A 25767-nucleotide genomic window follows, 5' to 3' on the forward strand; every position below is an offset into this window, starting at 1 on the left:
AATCTTACAGGCTCAGGAGACCTTTACCTTTTTTTTGTCCCTTCCAAGAGGTAAAGTTCTCTTTAGATCTTTGTTTATAGCAGCCTGTGTCAATCAACAGATAATAAGGCAGAGGAATAAACTGTAAAACTGAAGAAAAAAATAAAAGGAGGGGAAAAAAATCCACAACAAAAAGATATCCTTATGTTTTGTTTGGGGGCCATGGCTCTAAGTTTTTAATTGAGTTAGATAATGCTTGAGCTCAGTGACCTTAAAAGTCTTTCCCAACTGAAATGACTCTGTGATTCTAAGAGGCACAAGAAATTCTGTTTATTTCCAATTTATATCTCTAAGAAAAGACAAAGTGAGAGCAGAGATGTTTGGTATGAGCTCAGGCCTCTGGAAGGACAGCAGACTCTCAGAAATTTTATACAGCTGAAGGAGTGAACAAACTGAACAGGCTGGGTTTGCTTTTGTGGGGGTTTGGGGTAGCTGATGGTTTGGTTGGGTTTTTGGGTGGTTGGGTTGGTTGGTTGGTTTCACTTTGTTTTTGATTGGAGCTCATTATGCTCACATAGGACAAACAAGTCGCTATGGTCAGTTTTGTCTCATGCCAGTTTTGGGGGGCTGGGATTTGTTTTTTGCCATCATATTTGTGCCATATTTTCTGTTATTTCTTTTTACACCACAAAAATATTTGTGTGTTCCTTGTCAGGACTGCAGGAGACCCAGGAGATATTCAAAGTGAGGCTTGACAGGGCTCTGGGCAGCCTGATCTAGTTGAGGATGCCTCTGCTTGCTGCAGATAACTAGATAACCTATGGAGGTCCCTTCCAACCCAAACCATTCTGTGATTCTGGGAGAGGATACTGACACTAGATTGTCTCCCTCTAATATGTTCATTGACTAGAAAAGCATTTTTTACTGGTACAGTCTAATACTATTTAGACATTTTCTCCTGTGCAAAACTAAAGTAGATCTCAGGTCAGAGTAAAATGAAAAATGCTCAGATTGCACACATTTCAAAGGCTTGACATTTTTATTCACCTCTGTCACTGTAAATGCAAGAAAAGACATCAGAAAATTTCTGAAGTGCATAATAAGTTAATTCATTAATTTCATTTTCCACCACTGACCAGAGAAACAGACTCTGCTTTACCTGCAGTGATGAAGTAGGTCAATTCTTTGTCCATAAGCTAGCTCAGGGAAGTGACATTTTGATGTATCTTGAGAGCATCATCACCATCATACAAATAGGGAAACTATGATAATCCAACACATTTTTCATTCTCTGACATTTAGTAGGGAATAACATAAAGGTGGATCATCAGCATTTGCATACTGTAATTGTTTTTGCATAAGTTTGGGAAGGCTGAGTTAACAGGGAATGTGTCATTTGTATCAGCTCTTTAATTAGTTTATTCTGCTGCTTGTTCTTGAGCGCCCAAGAAGTGAACCTTAAGGTGACTTCGAAACAGATTTGTGCCTCATGCTAAAATAAGAATGCAATAAGCTGTGTATTAGCAAAATTAATTGTTTGTTGTTTGTTAACCCTGACACCACTGTTCCTTTCTCCTTAGCTCTTCAGATTTCACAGATTGTTTAACTGAGATCAGTGGAAGTGCCCTGGTTTATAGTCAGTGAAATAAATAGGAAGCAGGGCAGCTAAGAAGGAATTAGGCCTTATGGGCTGTGGTCCACTAATAAATTTTGTGCATAAAACTTGGACTAGCCATCTAAAACTGCCCACTTCTCTCTGAAAATGGTGGTCAGACAGTTGGACTAGATGATCCTTGCAAGCCCTTTCCATATGAACTATTCATAGAAGCACAGAGTCATTTAGGATGGAAGAGACCTTTAAGATTGCTGAGTCCAGCTATAAACCTAACACTGACAAGTCCACCACTAAGCCATGTGCGTGTTTCAGGTATCTAATCAAATAAATTCTGCTTTCTAAGACATTGATTGGAGGATGAGTGGAGGAGAGAGAGGTGGTAACTAGCAGGCATGATTCATAGCATCCATCTTGGATCCCTCTTTTGGATGCAGAATGACCTTCTGAAAGGCCTATCACTGACTGCAGGAGAAAATCAAGCAACCTATAGGATAGGATAGGATAGGATAGGATAGGATAGGATAGGATAGGATAGGATAGGATAGAATTGAATTGAATTGAATTGAATTGAATTGAATTGAATTGAATTGAATTGAATTGAATTGAATTAGAATTAGAATTTAATGGAATTAACCAGGTTGGAAAAGACCTTTGAGATCATCCAGTCCAACCTATCACCCAGCACCATCTAATCAACTAAACCATGGCAACAAGCACCCCATGCAGTCTCTTCCTAAACACCTCCAGTGCTGGTGACTCCACCACCTCCCTGGGCAGCACATCCCAATGGCCAATCTCTCTTTCTGTGAAGACCTTCTTCCTAATATCCAGCCTAAACCTCCCCTGGCACAGCTTGACACTGTGTCCTCTTGCTGTGTTGATAGTTGCCTGGGAGAAGAGACCAACCCCCGCCTGGCTACCCAACTATCTCATTTACATAGTCCCCCCTGGAAACCTTTGAGCAGGCTAACACATCTGCACAGCTCTCCATCAGCCATGAAAAGCTTTCTTTTCTTGAACAGGCATTGTGGGAGCAGCTCAGAATTCAGAGCTGGGTACCACTGTGCTTCCTTCTAGAGTCTCCTGAGGGTGCCAGCCCATGTTCTCAAAATCTCTTTTATTCCCCAGTCCTTGGGTACTTGCTAACTGCTGATGTGGGGAAAAGTTCAACCCACTTAAGTGTGAAATACAAATTCATTCTCTCAGACCGAAAAAAAAACCAACCCCAAAAACTTAAATTAAAATGAATTGGGATTTGAATTTCATCCTGGAAGTAATATGTGGATGAAATGCCTTTATCTGTGCAATGAAATAGTATTGAGAGCTTCCTCATTTCCTCATTTCTGAGAGCAAAGATTTTTCAGGACGCTTTTTGCATGACTAAGGAATGGAAAAGCTCTGGTTTGACTCTAAAATGGGTGAGAATTGGTTGTATAATATGAAGTATTGCTTTTAAATCCTTGATTTTTTTTTTCAAGCTGATATTGTGGTGGTTTTTTCTTGGTTTTGGTTGTTTGGGTTGGGTTGGGTTTTCCCCTTTTTGTTTTTACTTTTTTTTCATGTAAACATTAATTAGGACACTTTGCAGTGCTCCTCTCAGCAAAAGCTGCTTTCCACCTCTGGGCTTCTCAGGGTCCAAGGTAAAACTTAAGTCACCCCCTTGACTTGAAAGTGTTGCAAATTTTCCTGCTTGTCTCTAGCAAACTGCAAGCTGCAGCACTGTTCTGTTTTGCAAGGTCTGCTGTGGAATGTCAAAAAAACCCCAAATCAAAACCAAACAAACTTCAGTGACAAAAGGCACGCACTCCACCACCCCTGCAAATACTGCAGGAGGCGTGGATGAAGCAATGCCTTTTGTTTAGGAATAGGAAGTCAATGAAAACACCCATTGTAGTCTTGCCAAAAAAGATATTGACAGTGCCAACAGAGCAGAACTCACCATGACCAGCAGCTCGTATTGCACCTCTTCAGCTAGTTCTCATCGGTCTGCAAGGATTGATTCAGCTTTCAGCAGATGTGAATTAGACTTTTTGACCTCATACAGTACTTTTCCAAAGTGACTAACCATGCTGCATTGCTTAGAATCATAGAATCAATAAGGTTGGAAAAGACCTCAAAGATCATCAAGTCCAGCCTTCACCCAACACCTCATGACTGCTAAACCATGGCTTCAAGTATCACGTCCAATCCCCTCTTGAACACCTCCAGGGACAGTCACTCCACCACCTCCCTGGGCAGCACATTCCAATGGCTAACAACTCTCTCTGGGAAGAACTTTCTCCTCACCTCCAGCCTAAACTTCCCCTGGCACAGCTTCTTGTTCTTCTGCTGGTTGCCTGGGAAAAGAGACCAACCCCCATCTGGCTACAACCTCCTATCAGGTAGTTGCAGAGAGCAATGAGATCTCCTCTGTAGAACACTTGCCTGGGTAACTAGCCAACAGAACTGAAGATTGTGACCTCCTACCTTGCTAAATATTTGCTTCTCCTCAACTTCATTAAGAGGATAAAAAAAAAAGACCCACAACCAAAATTCATGTGTGCTTGTGCTTTCACTCTCTCAGAGGTTTTCTCCCATCCCCCTTATTTTTTTTTTGCTCTCCCTTGGCACATTTTTAGCTTCCAGATAGGTTATGAAAAGCAAATAGACCACACCCAAACAAAACCATTTGGCTTTGAAATAGCTCTTGTGTTGTGTTCCAAGCAATTAGGTTTCAGAAACAAATATTCTCTCGGATTTGGAGCGCAGAGTGACAAGCAAGATGATTCTCTATTAAAAACCAGGGGGGCTTGCCATAAAGGGAATAATAAGAAGTCGTCTCAGAAGAAATTTCTGCTCTCTGAAATGTGTCATTTCCATAATTCATTCTGTGCTGTGGGTAACACACATGACTGTACTGGAAATGAGCATTTAATTAGCACACTAGTACAAATACCAACCACCTCCTGTGTTAATAACTGATGGTTGGGGCTGTAAATGTTTATCAGGTAAATATCACACAGCTCTAAGGATCCTTCTGACCCCGGGCATGGAACATGAGTGTGATGAATTTGCTGGCTCCAGAACCACAGAGATCGATTTTTGGCATAGCGCAGTGCTAGCACGGGTCAAGGAAAGGCCATAAACTGGTTCATGGGAGAATGAGCCTCAGGCATGACAGTGACAAAGCACAGCAGTGATTTTTATGCAGTTAAAAGTCACTAAAATAAGCTTTCACATAACCAGACAGCAAATTTTATTGGAAACAGTGGTGGGTAGCTTCTGTGACACAGCCTAGGCTCAGTGCTGCCCACCAGGCATTTGGAGACTTGTCCTCCCAGAGGGATTCAGGGCTGCTGGGGAAGATTTGCCATCCATACTTTTACACAGGGCAGTGTTTCTGGATCCACCAGCTTGTAAGTGTGGTGTGGACAGAGTCAGGATTCCATGCAGGCAGGACTGCAAGATCCAGGGGCCCAGAGAGACACTGTGCAAGGAAGAGTTTGGTTGTGTAGCAAGCAGTAAAGACAACAGTAACTCTGGAGGCCAATAAATTTCTATGTGTTTTCAGATAGATTTTTAGTATGTACTAAAAAGAAATCACTGGAGCTACAACTCCCTCTTCCAGGAGAGGGATGTAACCAGAATTGATTAAACAGAAGGCTGCTATACCACTGGTGGTAATGAATTTATACAACTGTTTATACAAATACTCTGAATTTACCCAAATAGCTCAAATAAACTTAAGTACAGTCCCAAGCCTGAATTTACACACCAGTTACACTGCAATTGCCTATCACTCATTTCTGGCATCCATCCATTGCCATATCTGAGCCTAAGGGACTCCAGCACTGCCAAACATCTTCAACGATCCCACAGTTCCCTCTTCCTCACTTCCAGCCCTTCTGCAACTTACCCTCCATGCCAGGTGCCCACAGGCAGAGGCAGTTTTGTAAGGACAGATATCCAGGAGATGTTTTGCACCACCCTGGGACTGGCCCTCTGAAACAGAGCAAAGTTACAGAATAAAGAATTAACCAGGTTGGAAAAGACCTTCGAGGTCATCAAGTCCAACCTACCACCCAACACCATCTAATCAACTAAACCATGGCAAGTTGAGGATAAAACAGCTCCTGTGGTGAGGAACAGCTGAGGATAACTCTTAGGATGAGCTCTAAATATTTCTATAGGCTTGTCTTAAGGCCAGCAACTATGAAGAGCTGGTTTCTGCTTTCAGCAACTATGAAGAGCTGATTTCTGCTTTCAGGACTTCAGCACCTACTTGTAGGAACATCTGCTCTTTCCTATGCCTTCCCTGGCTGGGTGAACCAATCAAATAAATGAGTAATATGGATCCCAATAGGAATATATTAAGTTGATTCCCAGCAAAGCCAAGTGACCTTGGGCTGGCCACTTTATGATGATTATCAGATCTCAAACCATGAACAGAATTTGTTAGAAAGATAGGGAGCCTGAAACCCTTTTTGAGCACTGGTGGCTGCAGAGGGAGCATTTCAGCCACCACTGCAATTAGTTCCAGCTCTGTTTGTTTTGTTGCTGTTGACTGACTATGTGCTACTATACAAATGCCACACAAAATATATTTATAGTAGATATAACGAAGAGTTTTTTGACCATGAAGGTGGTGAAACAGTGGCCCAGGTTGCCCAGAGAGGTGGTAGCTACAAGCTGGGGTCAGAGTGGTTGGAGAGTGGCCAGGCAGAAAGGGACCTGGGGGTAGTGGTTGATAGTAGGCTGAACACGAGCCAGCAGTGTGCCCAGGTGGCCAAGGAGGCCAATGGCATCCTGGCCTGCATCAGGAATAGTGTGGTCAGCAGGAGCAGGGAAGTCATTGTGGCCCTGTACTCAGCACTGGTTAGGCCACACCTTGAGTCCTGTGTCCAGTTCTGGGCCCCTCAGTTTAGGAAAGATGTTGAGTCACTGGAAGGTGTCCAGAGAAGGGCAACGAAGCTGGGGAGGGGTTTGGAGCATAGCCCTGAGGTCTTTTCCAACCTCGTTAATTCTATTCTATTCTAGTCTAGTCTAGTCTAATCTATTCTATTCTAGTCTAGTCTAGTCTATCCTATCCTATTCTATTCTATTCTAGATGCCCCCACCCCTGGAACCATTCCAGGTCAGGTTGTTTGGGGCTCTGACCTAGTTGAAGGTGTCCCTGGTGACTGGTTGGAATAGGTAGCCTTTAAAGGTAGTTTCCAAGCCACACCATTCTGTGCTTCCATGATATTCCTGATCGGACACAGCTAGCATTGAAAGCACAGCTGAATCAGAACAGAAAGGTTTTGTGCAGTGATTGTGAACCCAGTCTGCCACACCAAGTCTTGGCAGGAAGCCTCACAAGTTTGTCAGACTCTGCTCTCAGTGCACAGAGAAGAAACACATTTATCACCTGAAATGTTTATTCCAAAATGTACAATATTAAAGGTCAAAACAAGCCCCTGATGGATGGTGATGGCTGGCAGTTAACTGTGACATGTAGCAGATATATTCTTCATTGACAGTTTATGGGATGGAAGCCCAGTCTGTAGCCAGGTCATTCCATTTGAGTAATTGACGTTGGCAGAGGCAGCAGGTGATTTGAAACCAGGTACATCTTGGGATGTTCATGGATCTGCAGGTCCAGGACCACTTACAGATGCCTTCTGCCAAGGCTGCTGCTGTTTAAATCCTGCCCTGGAAGATATTCCCCCCTCAAGTGTGGGAAATGCATCCTTCAACATAAAGCCACTCTGCAAACTTGGGGCTTGGGGTTGGGGTTTGGAGCACAAGCCCTATGAGGAGAGGCTGAAGGAGCTGGGACAGCTTAACCTGGAGAAGAGGAGGCTCAAAGGAGACCTTATTGCTCTCTACAGCTACCTGAAGGGTGGTTGTAACCAGATGGGGGTTGGTCTCTTCTCCCAGGCAACCACAAACAGAATAAGAGGACACAGTCTCAAGCTGTGCCAGGAGAGGTTTAGACTGGATGTTAGGAAGAAATTCTTCATAGAAAGAGAGATTGGCCATTGGAACATGCTGGCCTGGGAGGTGGTGGAGTCAGCATCACTGGAGGTGTTTAGGAAGAGACTGAATGGGGTGCTTGGTGCCACGGTTTAGTTGATAAGATGGTGTTGGATGATAGGTTGGACTTGATGATCTCAAGGGTCTTTTCCAACCTGATTAATTCTAATTCTAATTCTAATTCTAATTCTAATTCTAATTCTAATTCTAATTCTAATTCTAATTCTAATTCTAATTCTAATTCTAAACAAGAACTGGCAGTCAAGATGATCCTTCCTGTTTCTCTACCTGGCAACCATATCTGTGAGATGGAGGGAATATTTATATTTATGGAATATGTGAGGTGCCCTCTGGCCTTGTTTCTGATAATTATGCTGCATGAGAGAAATTGCCCCTGTTACTAATTAGCCAGCTGGCATTAAAGGAATGTTTTCCTTCGTTAAAACCAGGTTGGGGGATTATTTTTTCTTTTCCCCCTCCATCTCCACACACTGTGCCTCTGTCATTTCCACAGGCTCTCCTCCTGTCAAACTGAGCTTATTCAAGATGCTTGATAATTAAAACAAAGAAAAAGAAGAAGAGGAAGAAAAAGACAAGAGAGACAGAGAGAAAGCAAGCAGAATGTTTAATTAAGAGGAATCCCCCAGGAGTACCCATTCCTCAGTTTAATATTTGTTCTGGAAGAGGAATGTTCTTACTTTAATGTTGAATTGCTCTTTTTTTCCCCTGTTGTTCCTGCTCATGAAGAGGAGCACAAGCTGTTCAGGGCCTTTGTCTGAGGACATGAGTGTCCAGTTTGATTGATCAGTCATTCACTGTAACAGAAGTTGCCAAGGGTATGAATTTTTTATCATGTCTCATAGTATTAATTTGTTTGCAGGATGGTGAAAGAATGTACCTCTGACAGCTTCTAAGGAGCTTCAGTCACAGAGCCATAGCTCTTACCCATATCCTCTGCAAGGCTTTTCCCCACTAAACTTACACTTTCTGCTCCCTGTTGCCAGACCAGCAGTCAGCGATCACACCTCTTACTGTGATACCCAAGAGGTATTCATGAACTTGCAGAGGAATCAAAGTTCAAGTCAACAACAAGTGTTTTAACCTGTCTGCTCTCCATGCTTGTCAAGGCCTGGTTTTCATGCACACTGAATGGAGAGGAGTAAAGGTCACATCCAGATAATCTATTCTGATGATGTGCTTACTCGTCTCCTTTGATTACTTGAAGTATGCTGATGAGAGCGGTTGGATTCAACTCATGTATCATTCACCAGCTGTAATCAACATTTAACTCTGAAGCAGTCACCACAGCCTCCTATGTAGTCAGTCAATGGAAAGGATTATAAACCTCTAGAATGCAACTCAGTGAGGCTATTTTGGATGTACATTTTAAGACAGAAAGGACTGTGCTGTGCTCTAGACCCCACTCACAGCACTAGGAAGCCCCAAGGAGTTGAGACATGCCACATCTACCTGTGTTATCACAGCTGAATCATACCCCAGATATTTCAGTCATTCATCCCTCTTTTAATTTCACATACTCCAGCAGTACCTAATTTTATCTACCCTGTAAGGGAGCTGAATATGATCAGCTTGGACTTGTACCCATTGATGCTTTTGTTACTGGAAGCTGTAAAATCACAACTGGAGTTCAACAAAGTGAGAGAGTCAGATTGATGTGAAACATGCTGCCCCACAAACAGTCCACCATCTAAGCAGGCCAGGGCAGCCAGTTCCTCCATGAGTAGACCATGAGTAGGTCTCATCTGGACCCAGTTTCTGGAGATCTCAAAAGTAAACACTTTCCTCATTTGTTCAGGTAAACACACAATCTGTTAAATCTTTCTTAAGAGAAACTATCCCTTGATATTCATCCACTGAATATTGTTAATCACAGAATCATAGAATTGTTAGGGTTGGAAGGGAGCTCAAGGATCAGCCAGTTCCAACCCCCCTGCCACGGCCAGGGACATCTCACACTACAGCAGGTTGCTCACAGCCACATCCAGCCTGGCCTTAAAAACCTACAGGGATGAGGCTTCCACCACCTCCCTGGGCAACCTGTGCCAGTCTCTCACCACCCTCATGGGGAACAACTTCTTCCTAATCTCCAATCTGAATCTACCCATTTCTTTTTTTTCCCACTCATCCCAGTCCTATCACTCCCTGACACTCTAACAAGTCCCTCCCCAGCTTTCTTGTAGCCCCCTGCAGATTCTGGAAGGCCACAATTAGGTCTCCTGGGAGCCTTCTCTTCTCCAGACTGAACAGCCCCAGCTCCCTCAGTCTGTCCTCACAGGAGAGCAGCTCCAGCCCTCTGCTCATCCTCATGGCCCTTCTCTGGACATGTTACAGCACCTCCAGATCCTTCCTGTAATAGAGGCTCCAGAACTGGATGCAGTACTCCAGGTGGGGTCTCATCAGAGCAGAGTAGAGGGGGAGAATCACCTCCCTCAACCTGCTGGCTATCTCCTACTTCATCCATCATCACCATTGTGGTAGCTTCTGGATAAAGTAAACAGGGACTCAGGAGGTTCAGTTTGATTTGCAACATCAAAATAGAAACCCTCCAGTGAAAAGCTGTTGATCTGTGACATTACATTTAAGGTTATTTCCCATCCTGAGACCTGCCTGCTGCACTAAAGCCTTCCCTGGCAGTAGGTGCAGTTGAGAGGAGCAACAGTTTTAACTGCCTTGCAAGGAGGACAGTGAGAGCCCAGACACAGCAAAATGTAAACAGTTGTGGGTTTCCTGTGATTCTTTTTCTTTTCTATTCTATTTTTACAAGCATTAGGGCTCTGATGAATAAAAACAAAGTCTCATCTTCTGCTTCGTTGTAGCTGCAGAAGTCAACTCTAACAAGGACTAACAGCAAATGCCATTCCTCTGTCATGCCACTATTTTGTTAAGGGAACTATTGCCTGCCACCTTATCCTTAGCCACTCTTTTCATGCCATAGCTTTGTTGCTGCTTGAGAGTAATTCAGTGGAATGACCTTGGCTGGAGACATAGAATGAACGCTGCTCGCTCCTAGAGCTGCCCTTGTTGCAGGTGAACAAACAAGAGATGTGGCACCTGGTTGGAGATGCCAGGGGCTTGGAGGCATAGTTGTCCTGCCCATACTTCCTCTGTCATACACACTTGCAACTCAGACAAAGCTCCTCAGCATCTCATGGTTGCCAAAGGATTTTTGCTCTTCCTGGCAGGAAGTACCATTGGTTTTTGTTATTATTAATTTTGCTGATTCTACAGATTAAAATGAATAATCCTGTGAAAGCCTGGGGCTAGAGTGCTCTTAGCTAGTTCTAGAGAAAGAGCAGAGAAGTATTAGGGTAAGGGAAAGCAAACACTTTTTGCCCCAAAGCAAGGAAAGAATGATGCACCTGCAGAAGCAGCAGCTCAGCTTACACATAAAATTGTGAAATAGGAGGGTTTGCCACAATGGACCTCAGCAAGCTTTGAAAACTCAGCCTTCTGTCTGCTCCTTCCTTCATATCTTCAAGGCTTATGGAGTCACGAGAAGGACACAATGAAAACTAAGGTATGGGTTTGATTGTTCCTAAGGCCCTTTCAAAACACAGACCACCTTTATGCAGGTGCTGTGCACAGCCAAATCTACAACCCAGCCTGGGCAATTCATCTTTAAGTTAGTTTTCCAATAAAATATTCCATAAACAAAATTGATATGTTGAGTCCCAGCCCCGTGCCCTAAAGCTACTGCAAACAGCTGACTGAACACTCCACAACTTAGGGTCAAATAAATTCATAGAATCTTTGGACTGTTGAGGTTGAAAGAGACCTTTGAGAGGCTGAGGGAGTTGGGATTGTTTAGCCTGGAGAAGAGGAGGCTCAGAGGAGACCTCATTGCTCTCTACCTGGTGGATGGTTGTAGCCAGGTAGGGGTTGGGCTCTTCTCCCAGGCAATAAGCACCAGAACAAGAGGACACAGTTTAAACTGCACCAAGGGAAGTTTAGGCTGGAGGTGAGGAGAAAGTTCTTCCCAGCAAGAGAGATTGGCCATAGGAATGTGCTGCCCAGGGAGGTGGTAGAGTCACTGTCCCTGGAGGTGTTCAAAAAAGGGTTGGATGTGGCACTTGAAGGCATGGTTCAGTATTCATGAGGTGTTGGGTGACAGGTTGGACTTGAGGATCTTTGAGGTCTTTTCCAACCTTATTGACTCTGTGATTCTGTGATTGAGATCATGAAATCCAACCACTCATCTAGAGCTCACAATCTCACCACTAATGCTAAGGTGCTGCCACTAAACCATGTCATCCTTAACAACCATATCCACACATCATTTAAATACCTCCAGGGATGGTGACTCCACCATGTCCCTGGGCAGCCCACTCAAAATTCAACCACTTATCTGGTTAGATTTTTTACCTGATAGGAAAGGAGCAATCAAACTGTTCAGGCTCTATTACAGGAAGGATCTGGAGGTGCTGGAATGTGTCCAGAGAAGGGCCATGAGGATGAGCAGAGGGCTGAAGCACCTCTGCTATCAGGACAGACTGAGGGAGTTGGGGCTGTTCAGTTTGGAGAAGAGAAGGCTCTGAGGAGACCTTATTATGGCCTTCCAGTATCTTAAAGGGACCTATAAAGAAGCAGGGGAGGGAATTTTTAGGGTGTCAGGGAGTGATAGGACTAGGGGGAATGGAGCAAAACTAGAAGTAGATTCAGATTGGATGTCAGGAAGAAATTCTTCCCCATGAGAGTGGTGAGACACTGGAACAAGTTGCTCAGGGAGGTGGTAGAAGCCTCATCCCTGGAGGTTTTTAAGGCCAGGCTGGATGTGGCTGTGAACAACCTGCTGTAGTGTGAGGTGTCCCTCCCCATGGCAGGGGGCTTGGAACTGGATGATGCTTGAGGCCCCATCCAACCCTAACAAATCTACGAATCTTTGATACTCAGGAATCTGACAATGCATAAGGAGAGAAACTCCTTTTTCCTGTGATTCTGTGTTTCAAAGAAGAGGACCTGGAAATACTCCAAAAGATCAACATTTTTCAGAAAAAAAAACTTTTCTTTTCCTTTAGTCTTTCCCAGACACCTTAATCTCTCTTTTTAAGTGTGTCATTCAAAGGAGAGCTTGGTTGATGCAGATCTGCAGTGGTTTGGTTTGTTTTGAATGATTTTAAACACAGCTATGAATAAAAACCACTGTGGTTATCTTTTACTGGAGCAGGTTGTGATGGCAAAGCAGTGCCCCTGCTGCATGGGCAGACACTGGGTGACAGTGATAAAAAATGTGATCCTTTCTCCTTCTCTGGAGACTTTCAAGACCCATCTGGATGTGTCCCTGTGCAAGATTCTACGATCCTGCTCTGGCAGCACGGTTGGACTAAATGATCTCCGGAGGTCCCTTCCAATCCCTAACATCCTGTGTCCTGCTCTCCTGTGTCTTTTCTTCATTTCCCCATCCACAGCTGTTTTAGAAGTAATAACCAAATGAGAAACAGAAAGTGCTGCTGAGTTCCCCTCGGCTGCAACCCATGTTGCCTGTTCAAGGTGGAGCTATGTTTGATAGAGAGTGTTTCACGTGAATTGGGTGTTTAGGGTTGCATGCTCAGTGAGAATCTAGGCAGTGTAGCATGCAGACCTGTTTTGTTGACAAAATGCAGGGATGGGATTTCATCACTAAATATGGATTCATTTTTTCCATCTGAAATCTCTAGGAGATGCAAGATATCTGCACAAGGGTGGCAGAGGTAAGCCAAGATTTAAGGGGGGGGCCAATCTTCTGGGGCAGCTGGAAGCCAATCAAAATAGCCCAAATCTCCCCAAATGTCATGAAATGTTTATCTTCAGGCAACTCAATCAATCCCTAGGGATGTACTCAGGATGATTTAAATTACACTCTGGGCTCCACTAACTGCACTGAGTGGCTTTCAGTATACTCTAATAGGAGATTACACAGCTGCTCATCTGGAGACATCTATTGGGTAGATTGCTGATAGTAGGGGTTAGACATCTGTGTCACACACCAGCAACAAAATTGCAGCACCTGAATCTACAAGCTGAATCATATAATAAACGGAGGTCTCAGCTCCCCAAGCATTGGAGGCCACATCTGTCCAACTCTCAGCACAGCTTTTGGCACAAAGTGAAGAGCTTTCACACAGCCAATTATTTCATGACTATTAGTGGATAATACAGTATAAAATAACAGCTTGTACCTATGCCACTGAGATCAATATAACATGCTAAAGCTACCAGGTTCTGCCTTTCTGAAGGTGTAGATGAGTTATGGGGGCACAGGCATCAATGAGGTGAGGAAATTGGAAAGATCTCAGCCTGGAAAATTCTTCAGGCTAAGGACTAAGGCTTCAGGCTAAGGACTGTAAGAAACACTTTGGCTTTCTCTAATCTCTTTCTGTTGCATTAATTCCTTCTCTAAATCCTCCTCTTTCAACATCTGTTTGTATTGAGTAGAGCTGAGAGAAAGAATTACTTCAGAATACAGCAACAAAAGGATGTCTGTATGCTCTCAGATGACAACTACCAGTCCAACAGCCATAAACAACTTGTGTGTTAACATCCTTCTCATAAGGACCACTGCTGTAACAGGCTAACTCATTTGTCCTGTGGAACCTTCAATGTTTGAGCACTGCCAGGAAAAATCTCCTGAAAGGAGGGATGATAGATTCTAAATTAGGTTGACTGTCCAGAAAGATTAATGATTAAGTATCCTGGATTCTTAATAAAGGCTTTATTAATAGAGCATGCTAGACTTGCTTGGCAGCATGAGTCAATACACCTGTGGGGGGAAAAAAAAGAATAACAAAATCACCATATCTATTGGCTTGTACTGAAATGCTGATGTTAGGAGTAAAAGAAAACTCCTGGTGACACATATCTTGTGGTGGTCAGGCAAAGGGAATACGGATTCACTCTCCACAAACCAGCTTCTGACAAACCCCGAGGTGTTGCCACATACTGAGCACCCAGAGGAAGCATAGAATTGTTCAAGCTTTTGGGAAATGAGGATATTTTGCTTCCAAGTGGGGATTTAAATGTGCAAAGAGGATATGCGTCCAGTTCTGGAGCCCCTATTACAAGAGGGATCTGGAGGTGCTGGAAGGTGTCCAGAGAAGGGCCATGAGAATGAGCAGAGGGCTGGAGCACCTCTCCTATGAGGACAGACTCAAAGAGTTGGGGCTGTTCAGTCTGGGGAAGAGAAGGCTCTGAGGTGACCTAATTTATGGCCTTCCAGTATCTGAAGGGGGCCTTAAAGAAGGTTGGGGAGGGACTTCTCAGGATCTCAGGTAGTGATAGGACTGGGGGGAATGGAATGAAGCTGGAGGTGGGGAGGAAGTTCTTCCCCATGAGAGTGGTGAAGCCCTGGAATGGGTTGTCCAGGGAGGTGGTTGAGGCCCCATCCCTGGAGGTGTTTAAGCCCAGGCTGGATGAGGCTCTGGCCAGCCTGATCTAGTGTGAGGTGTCCGTGCCCATCGCAGGGGGGTTGGACCTAGATGATCCTTGTGGTCCCTTCCAACCCTGCCTGATTCTATGATTCTATGGTTCTGTGATATTCTAGCTACCTGTAGACCCCTTTAGGAGGCTGCAGAAAACAAATGACCACAATTTCTCCTGTTACATCTCTGGGCATAAAACCCCAGGTCCTAGTGAGTGCTTCTGACTTGCCCCAGTACCAAGGAAATTATTTTGATGGATTTCTCTTTTTGACAATAGCTCAGGAAGGTTCTGGAGTTTTCTGTACATCTGGGATTGAATGGAAAGAAAAACATCCCACCCAAATTATTAATGGCATTGAAGACACCAGGTGCACCAACAGTAATTGAAGCTATGGTAACACTGAATTCAGTTCCCTATCTTCTTCATCTTCAAGCTCTTCCTTTCCTGAAAATTTTCAACATTTTAATCTTTAATTTTAGAACCTCAATGAGGTTAAATGTTTGCTTCAACATGCACATCATAGAATTGTTTTAGTAGGGGAAAAAAAGCCTTTGAGATCATCAAGTCCAATCATTAACCCAACACTGCCAAGTACGTAGACACTGCACTGTACCTACAAGAATGAGAAGCAGGACTGGTGTGGATCTCTGAGGCTGCAGGAAGAGTTCCATAAACGAGGATCCCAACCCAAACTAGAGCACAGTGATCATCCTGAGGTTCAAGAAGAAAGTTGCAGCTCCCAAAGTTCCTGTTCTACAAGGAGCTTCACAGAGAGGTTGCCAGAAGTTCTCCTGGGAGATGAGAAAGGAAAGGAAAACTTCTAGTGACTCTCTTGTTTTTTGTTCTCAGGACTGTGTGATAGCCTTGAAAAGAGCTACAGCCTCTCAGATTCTGAGCCCATGCTGAGAGCTGCCTGGCCAGTAACTTCTGATGGCTGGATGGACGTGGAAGGTGTCATGCATGAGTGTCTGTTCTGGGTAGACAAGTCTAGGACTTGACCCTTTACTTGTTGTTATACTTCTTATTCACCTGTTCCTATGAGTCTCTTTGAACACTTCAGAGGCATGCATTGAAAGATCTGGCAGAGATAAGTACCTGCATGGCAGTTCACAGCTCATTGTAAACAGTTGTGTAGGATGTGGGGGAAAGAGCACATGAGTCACTTTGTTGAGGAGAAGATTTTTGACATTTGATGTTGCTTTATCACCTAGAAAGTGTGGCTACTTTTGAAAGCACAGATGAGATCATTTCTCCTTTATTAAGCCTGCTGCACTGCTGACTCTCTTGCTCTGGTCCCGATGACATTTCTGTTCCTAAACTGTGGTGGTATTTGTTAGCCATTTACCAGCAGGCTAGCAAGGTTTGGTGTATTCATGAGTCTGCCCCAGCCAAGATTCTCAAACTGTGTCAAAATACCTGGTCATAAACTCGTCTCCCATACAGCAAAAACTTGCTTTATTAAACTTCTTGAGTTTATCTGAGTTCAAATGATGTTTGTCCGCTGAGATGCTCCCGAGGGAGATGCCAATCTCATGATCTTCCCTTGTCAAGCAATTTCAGAAAGAAAAAGATGGGCAGTTCTGCATCCAGAGAGACAATGCAGTGCCTGAGCCTTTGGTTAAGCAGTCTGACAGTAAAATACCATTGCAAGATGGCAAGGGAAAGGAGAAACAACATTTTAAATGCCCTTCTTCATCTTCTATTTTTGCATTGCAGATAAAATCAAATTAAGAAGATCAGGAAGTGTGGAATTTCCAACATCCTATGAGAATGTTACCTGTCCTTTGAATTAAGTAACATTTAACTGCCCCATTTTAAGCAGTTGCTTTCTGCAGAACAGGAACCACAGAGCTCCTGGTTGTTGCTGGAAGCTGTGTATAGACCTTTGCTGAGCAGAGCCATGGGAGAGGAAAAAGGGCTTAAAAACATCAGGGGAAAATGAGTAACAAAGAAGAAGATAATCATAGGCAAGCACCTTGAAATGTTTAATTGCATGCTGAACTTCCATTTGTTTAGAGACAATGTAGATACCTCTCACTGAACTTTGTACAAATTGCTATGATGTCTTTCTAATGCCCACTGGGCCTGAGTTCAGCAACATGATGGATAGTTCAATTTACTGAGTAAGCAACGAGCTCTCCTTAAATGTTAGACACTAATCTTCTGATTGGACTCCATTGCCATGGAGACCTGCCCTACAAGGTTTACTAATAAGAATTAATCCAGCTATTGATAAAGATTTAAATGTTGATGCATGCGATATTAGCACAGTATTGAACTTGACTGTTCCTCAGCTGCTGCTGCAGAAAAGGTGTAAGGCTGCTTCATATTGAAAACCAAATTAATATCATCCCTATATCAAGGGACATTTGTAACATGCCATTAAGGGTAATCATAGAATTGATGAGGTTGGAAAAGACCTCAAAGATCATCAAGTTCAACCTGTCACCCAACACCTCATGACAACTAGACCATGGCACCAAGTGCCACTTCCAAACCCTTTTTAAACACCTCCAGGGATGCTGACTCCACCACCCCCCTGGGCAGCACATCCCAATGGCTAACAACTCTCTCTGGGAAGAACTTTCTCCTCACCTCCAACCTAAGCTTCCCCTGGTGCAGTTTGAAACTGTGTCCTCTTGCTCTGATGCTGGTTGCCTGGGAGAAGAGACCAACCCCCACCTGGCTACAACCTCCCTTCAGGTAGTTGTAGAGAGCAAGAAGGTCTCCCCTGAGCCTCCTCTTCTCCAGGCTAAGCGACCCCAGCTCCCTCAGCCTCTCCTCACAGGGCTGTGCTCAAGGCCTCTCCCCAGCCTTGTTGCCCTTCTCTGGACATGTTCAAGAGTCTCAATGTATAATGCACACCTTCTTGATGGCAATAGGTTATTGTGAGAGTCTGAGAAGTGGGAGAAGAATAAAAAGTACATACTTTCCCAGCAGGACTAGGGGAGAGTCAACAGACTTGATTTGGGTGTAAACTGGGGGAGAATTCCCTTGTTGAAAGAGAGGCAGGCAGTGCCTAGAATAGAAGTACCTAAGTACCTAAGAGAAACTCAGATGCTTCTGGAAGCCACGTGGGATGTATTTTTCAGCAGCTCATGCTGCCTCTCCACTCACTTCCCTGCTACTTGCCACAGCTGATGCATCTCACAATTGCATCACGGCATCCTTTTCCTGCCAACTCAAAACAATATGTTCCAAGTCATTGTGTCCCTCTGTCACTCTAATTGTACTTTCCTCTTAGGAATTGTTCCAGAGCCTATTGTAAGGAAAGGTGTCACTCCTGAAGAACATGAGCCTTTTGTGCTAAATATGACATGAGCAAAGAAGAAAAGGCAGGCAGCCCTTTTGGAAACTTAACTCTTCCAGGGGATATAAGAGAAAGAAAAGAAAGAGAAGAGCCTGCAGTAGGCACATTGATGGACAGAGGTCTTCATAACTTCTTTGCATTGCTAACCTTTCAGAGACAGGCATCCTTTCAGAGAAGGATACTTCTGACTGGGGAACATTATGTGCCATCCTTGTTGATGCAGAAGCAAATTAAAACCTCCAGCTGCTGTGATCAGATCAGCTAACTATTTGTGAAAGTACTGCCCCAAAGTCACATTCATCTGGAGTCACTGTTTTATAGATAATTAATTCCTGCTGCTGAGAGTCCAAAATCTGCTTGTTCCAGGAGATATCTGTCCTGTGAACACTGCAGATCTCAAAAGTTGCTATTCATTGATCTTGACTGATACGTATTAGGTGATGTTCCAGTAAAACAGAGGTGACATGCAATTAAAATTAGGCTGCTTGGCCTGCTCCATGCCAACTGTCACAATCCTTTTGGCCTCAGCAGTTTGTCATGGACAGACTTTTAACTGAGGTTGGTGACTGTAGAAGTGAAGAGTTTTGACTGGACCATTTGGGTCCAAGACAGCATCTCACTGTTGGTAAATCTAAGAAAATAAAACATTGAAGAGTCAATTCTGAGGTCCTGAAGTGAAAAGAAAACTACCTTGCAGCACTCTAAGCAATATAAACCCATGGATTCCTGTGTGCTCTGAGGAAGCATATAGATTCTTGACAGCAAAGAGAGGAACACTGCTGACAGCACAAGCAAGCCTTATCTTTAGCAATGATCATCTCCCCTTCACTGTGAGCAGATTTCTTGCTTTGCTGTCCCACATTATGTCTCCAAATGTGTTTTGTAGAGCTTGTGAAGGCTTTCCATAAGACATGGCAGCATATTCAACAGAAGCAGCTACCAGCACTGTCACTGTCATAGTCTCCTCATTGTAAAAAAACCTAAACCTACTTAATTTCATTTGCTCCCTATGAACTTCTCCAAAGTTTTGTTTTGTTTTGTTTGAATCACATTTACAGAGGTCATAATAAATATTGTTATGACACGTTTTCCAACATGAGCTCTCGGATAAAAGCAGAGTGATTCACTGGATGATCTCTTTGGTAATGATTTAGAATGGGAGATTCATTATTTATTTAGTATTTTGAAACATTGTGAGCAAGGTTCCTAGAGTGCTTTGGAAACAAAAGGCCAGCTTTACCCTGGAGTGAAGTCATGGTGAATTCCACTTGATGACTACACAGAACAGAGCAAAGGAACTTTAAAATACCCCCATGAAATAATTGGGAGGTAGTTCAAAGAAAGGAAAAGAAAAAAAAGAATCTGTTTGCCAGTACATTAAAAAAGAAAAATCTGCCTCTAAGCAGGAGTCTAGGAACTGGTTCCCTTCATTACCATCCAACACTTTCACTCAACTGAAAAAGCCAGCTGTTTTACCCATCTAAACAAGCAGAACTCTGGGCACAAAATACAGACAATGAATTCTTTGGTACATTTTAGCCTTCAGAGGTGTCATTTCCACCCATCTGTATCCCTTGTTTCAGGGCTGTCAGGCTGTCATTTGTCTGCAATGGACTGTCATTTGCACCTCAGCAGGTGAAGTTTGCTATCCTCACCTTCCTGAGTCTGTGAATGTGCTCTGAGTGCTGCGCTCTTCTGAAAGGAGAGGCTGAGGGAGCTGGGGTTGCTTAGCCTGCAGAAGAGGAGGCTCAGGGGAGTCCTTATTGCTCTCTACAACTACCTGAAGGGGGGTTGTAGCCAGGAGGGGGTTGATCTCTTCTCCCAGGCAACCAGCATCAGAACAAGAGGACACAGTCTCAAGCTGTGCCAGGGGAAGTTCTTCCCAGAAATAGAGATTAGCCATTGGAATGTGCTGCCCAGGGAGGTGGTGGAGTCCCCATCACTGGAAGTGTTTAGGAAGTGACTGGATGGGGAACTTGGTGCCATGGTTTAGTTGATTAGATGGTGTTAGATGATAGGTTGGACTCAATGATGTCAAAGGTCTTTTCCAACCTGATTGGTTCTATTCTATTCTATTCTATTCTATTCTATTCTATTCTATTCTATTCTATTCTTCCATTCCATTCCATTCCATTCCATTCCATTCCATTCCATTCCATTCCATTCCATTCCATTCCATTCCATTCCATTCCATTCCATTCCATTCTCAGCCTCTCCTCACAGGGCTGTTCTCCAAACCCCTCCCCAGCTGTGTTGCCCTTCTCTGGACATGTTCCAGCAACTCAATATCTTTCCTCAACTTCAACTGTTAGTTATTCCTGACTTTGTCAATATTTGCTCCTGATTCAGACTCAGTCCAAACTTGATTCTATTTTTTTGTTGCCTTCTTATTTCTCTGTGTTTGTTTCATGAAAGCCTGTTTGAAATTAAGCCTTTTCCTTGTGTTTTTTTGTCTGCCCTTTTGCAGAGCACGAAAGAAACCCAAGCTGAAATTGTGTTCGTTGTGCTCCTTTGGAGACTCAAATGCTAGCACAGGTAAATGCTGAAAGCTCCAAATTATGGCTTAAGAGTACCCTGGTGAAATATATCCCTTGGTCTATAGGAAACTGATTCTGATTTGATTAAACTAGAAGGTTTTGACATTTTCATGCTGTCTGCAGTCAGTTGTTTGTTTGGTGTTTTGGGTTTTTTGGGGGAGTGGGTGTTATTTGCAGAACAGCCTAAGCCATAATTCAGGGCTGTACAGAGGCTGCTTGTAAGTGCTGCTCAGCAGCCTTCTCCTATAGTCTCAAGCAAACACCCAAGGAAAATAGTTCTATGCACAAAAGCAAATTCATTACATACTAAAACCATGCTGGGAGCAGCTGTCCTGGGAGTTTTTTGTACAGGGCTACTGGTTGTAGGTGAATGTTTGCATCCCACTGTTTCCTTTTGCCTATGTTCACTGATTTCATTGCATCCTTTTGTAAGCCAGCCTTTTCTTCATGCACAGCAATACCCCATGTTGGTCACATGGCCAGTAGTTAGACCTGGAGAAAGCAGTCCAAGAGGGATCATGTCCTTGGGATCTGGGAGGTACAGAGGAGGTAGTTCTGTTATTTTGAGAGGAGGACTTCTGGGTGGGAATAAAAAGGAAGTTTAGCAATTGCCAGTTGCCTCCAAACTGAGTGTGAACGACTGTGTTCTCACAAAGGTTTGCTTGTAGGTGTCCTTGATCTTTGAGAAGCTGTGGTAGGCCTCTTTCACCTGATTTCAGAGCTTGGGAAAGAAGAACTGGAAAAAAAAAATAGCATGTGATAAAACAGCTGCATTAATACTGGCCCAAGCTTTATTTGCTGCCATCTATCACTCCACAGAGATCAAGCTCCCCATCTCTCCTACCTGTTCAAGGTTTTCCAAGCATCATAATTTAAGAAGCTTTAATGATAGAAATATTCTTACTTGAATTTTCAGGAGAAGGAGAACTGCATTTTCTGAGCACTGACCTTGTGAGTTTTTCAGTGTATGGGGTGCAGGATTTAGCATCCTTCCCATCTATCTCAGCTCCTTCTAATCCTAGCGTAGTGCACTCTCCTCATTTGTACCCAGCTGTGAGCAGGAGGTACACCTGCAGAATGAAAAATACACCATGGGGCTGCCTCTACTCCAGACCACAAAATTTACTCGCTGAGAAAATTGATTTGTGCTATATGATGTTATGTAAGGAGAGTAACCCTTGAATATTAGTGCCTGATAGCACTTCCCTGGGACTGTGAAACAGTCAGGACTAGATCAGATCACTGCTCTAGGAAATTTGGCAATGGGCATCCAGCTGTCAAAACTCCAGTGCAGAGGTAAAACTCTTTAAAGTGACCCAATCTGTTTCTCTAAAGAGGTTGAGAAATGCCATGATGCCCAGAGAAGTGGTGGAGTCCCCACCCAGGGAGGGATTTAAAAGCCATGCAGATGTGGTGCTGAAGGACATGGTTTAGTGGTGACCTGGCAGTGCTGGGTTAATGGTTGGACTTGATGATCTTAAAGGTTTTTTCCAACCAAATTGGTTCTATGATTCTATGACGATTCTGTTTATGGGTTGAAAACTACCTTCCAGTTCATCCTCTAATGCCACCAGTGTATTCCTAGCTGGGTTGAATGACTCTGACCCTCAGTTCAGGAAATAATGGTGAATTTTACCTGACTTCCAGCTTCCTCCCTCCCATAAGTTCTGTAAGATACTTGTCATCCTAATGTATCCATCCTGAATACCCAAGAACTAATTACACTGATCACATATGTGGGGGCAATCAATTTATCTCAGGGTGTCTATTGGCACTTTAGAAAACAGAGTTAAGAGTAGGTATTTTCTGTAGAAGGACCCAAATCCTTAGGGGACATGTATACCACATGGGACACAAACCTCTTTAGGGGAAGGGGGAAGGGGGAAGGGGAAAGGGGGAAGGGGGAAGGGGACCTTATCACTGCTTATCGATATCTAAAGGGCAGGTATGAGGATACTAAGACCAGACTCTTTTTAGTGGTGTCCCACAACAAGGGGCAACAGGCCCTAATCCCCACCATTCTGTGATCCTGTACTTTCATGAGAAGGTATCTTCTATTAGGTACCTTCATTAGAAATATATCTAGCATTGTCAAATACAAGCTGACTTTAGATAACCTCACTTCAGATAGAGTTTTTATTATTACTATTTTAAATGCAACAGCACATATGTCAAGTGGAAGCAGCTTAATTCCTTGGGATTTTGTTACACTCTAAGCCTGAAACAAACCCCACTGCTCCATTCCTCTGCTTGCTACTGTCCCAAACTGGTAATCCACAGATGAAATGGGATAGGATTATCAGTAGCTAGGGAAAAGAGACCATTAGCCCAAACAGCTGCTCTGCTCCCACCTACTTATCTGTCAGCTGTGATAGGGAGGAATTACATGGGATCTCTAAAGTGATTCATCTACATCACAAACTACCAAACTACATAGTCTGAGACATTTAAACCATGGTACAAAGATCAGTTGAACAAAAGTCTAGCAAAGAGTTGTTGGTAATGTTTCCTGGAGGAAATAATCTTCCTGCTGTTGTGCTTGTACTGGTGTGGCCTGAGTGGTGACTTTGCCTTAGTGCTAGTAATTAAAGCAATTAGTAAGGTTCATGGAGTTCACCATGAGTGGCCATGTGTGTCACTGCATAGCCTTTTACTTAGCATCCTTTTTCAAACACTTGGCTAAATTTCACAAAGCTGCCCAAATATCTTGAGAACTAATAGCTAAGGTTAGCTGCTATTTCCATCTCCATGAAACTTTTGCCTCTGTTTCTCCTGGAGAAAAGGAGGCTCAGGGAACCTCCTTCTCTCTACATCTACCTGAAAGTTCTGTGAAGAACTTCTTCCTAACAGCCAGCCTAAACCTCCCCTGGCACAGCTTGAGACTGTGTCCTCTTGTTCTGATGCTGGTTGCCTGGAAGAAGAGATCAACCCCCACCTGTCTACAACCTCCCTTCAGGGAGTTGGAGAGAGCAAGAAGGTCTCCCCTGAGCCTCCTCTTCTGCAGGCTAAGCAACCCCAGCTCCCTCAGCCTCTCCTCCCAGGGCTGTGCTCCAAACCCCTCCCCAGCTTTGTTGCCCTTCTCTGGACACCTTCCAGCATCTCAACATCTTTCCTAAACTGAGGGCCCCAGAACTGGACACAGAACTTAAGGTGTGGCTTAACCAGTGCTGATTACAGGGCAGAATGAGCTCCTTGCTCCTGCTGGCCACACTATTCTTGATGCAGGCCAGGTTGCCATTGGCCTCCTTGGCCACCTGGGCACACTGCTGGTTCATGTTCAACCTACTATCAACCAGTATCCCCAGGTCCCTTTCTGCCTGGCTGCTCTCCAGCTACTCTGACCCTAGCCTGTAGCACTGCCTGGGGTTGTTGTGGCCAATGTGTAGCACCTGGCAGTTAGATGTGTGCAGCAGTAACAGAAATAATGTGCAGTTGTTGTTGGGAGCTTTCAAATTTATTATTGGGGTTTTTTTTAGTCACTTAACAAAGCTGACTAATAGGGGGGAAAAAAAGAAACAGGTTGAGAATATGTCAGTGCAAGAATGGATTGATTTCACATTTAAGCCTTTTAAAATGACTCTCTCCCAGTCATGTGGCTTGTTTATATAATGAACTGTATTGCTGTAAATTCATTAGCTGATTCTTCTGCTCATTTCTTCTTTTTTTTTCGACCCTGCTCATCAGCTGCTAAATAATTTGATTTCAACTTGCACGTAGCTTATGAAAGCTCTGAGGCCTCCTAAATGCTGCCTTTTGGGTGAAACTGCAAACCTTCTGATGGCAGAGAAGTAGCTGATGTTAATTACTTGCAGTCTCTAGACACAGTGTAAAAAAAAAATAAGTATGAAGAATAAAGATTAGAAAGTATCTAGATTACCTGTGAGCCACTCAGTTGGAGCACAGGAGACAGGGCAATCAGATTACTGCTACCTGATCCATATGAGCCCTCCCAGAACAGATTCTTCAGCAGTCTTTGGCAGTTAATAAACATGTCAAAAAAATAAACAAATAATCCACCAATTCAAACAGGCATTTTGAAATCATTAAGACATTTTAAGCACCTCATCCCAGATATGCCAGGAACGAGGTGCAAGAGTTAGCATGCAAAGTTTCATACCCTTCGGTTTTGTTGTGTAGAATCTGAGAGATGATGACTGTGGCACAGAATATTTACCTCAGGATCAAACAGCAGTTTTGTGGAGCCTGCTCCTCGTGTGCCTTATCTGAGTGGGAATGAGTTTCTAGCACAAGGGAGAGGGAGAGGGAGAGGGAGAAGGGGAAAGAGAAAGAGGAAGAGAGGAGAAAGAAAGAGAAAGAGAAGGAGAAAGAGAAAGAGAAAGAAGGAGGAGAAAGAGAAAGAGAACAAAGAAAAAGGAAAGAAAAGAAGAAAGACAAAGAAAAAGACAAAGAAAAAGACAAAGAAAAAGACAAAGAAAAAGACAAAGAAAAAAAGAAAAAGAAAAAGAAAAAGACAAAGAAAAAAAAAGAAAAAAAAAGAAAAAGAAAATGAAAAAGAAAAAGAAAAAGAGAAAAAGAAAAAAGAAAAAGAAGGAAAAAAAAGGGAAAGAAAAAGAAAAAGAAAAAGAAGAAAAATAAAGAAAAAAAGAGTAAAAGTAAAAGAAGGTAAAAGGAAGAGGAAACAAGCAAACAGACAGACAAAACCCAAAGCAAAACCCAGCAGCAGCTTCCAGAGAAGAGGCACAATAACTATTCTGTGGGTGCTTCCTGCTCAGAATCTCTTCCTGAGGAAGTTTACGAGCGCACTCTGCTCTACTGAGATGACCTTTACAGGCCATTGGAAAAGACTTGCTGCAAAAAATACACAGCACCACCAGCTACATCTCCCGAAAGCAAATGCCTCCTCAGCACGTAAATGCCAGCAGGAAAATCTTTTTGGAAGGAATGCTGATGGGCAA

Source organism: Dryobates pubescens, chromosome 21 (assembly GCF_014839835.1).
Source record: "Dryobates pubescens isolate bDryPub1 chromosome 21, bDryPub1.pri, whole genome shotgun sequence".
In the NCBI taxonomy this organism is placed as follows: Eukaryota; Metazoa; Chordata; class Aves; order Piciformes; family Picidae; genus Dryobates; species Dryobates pubescens.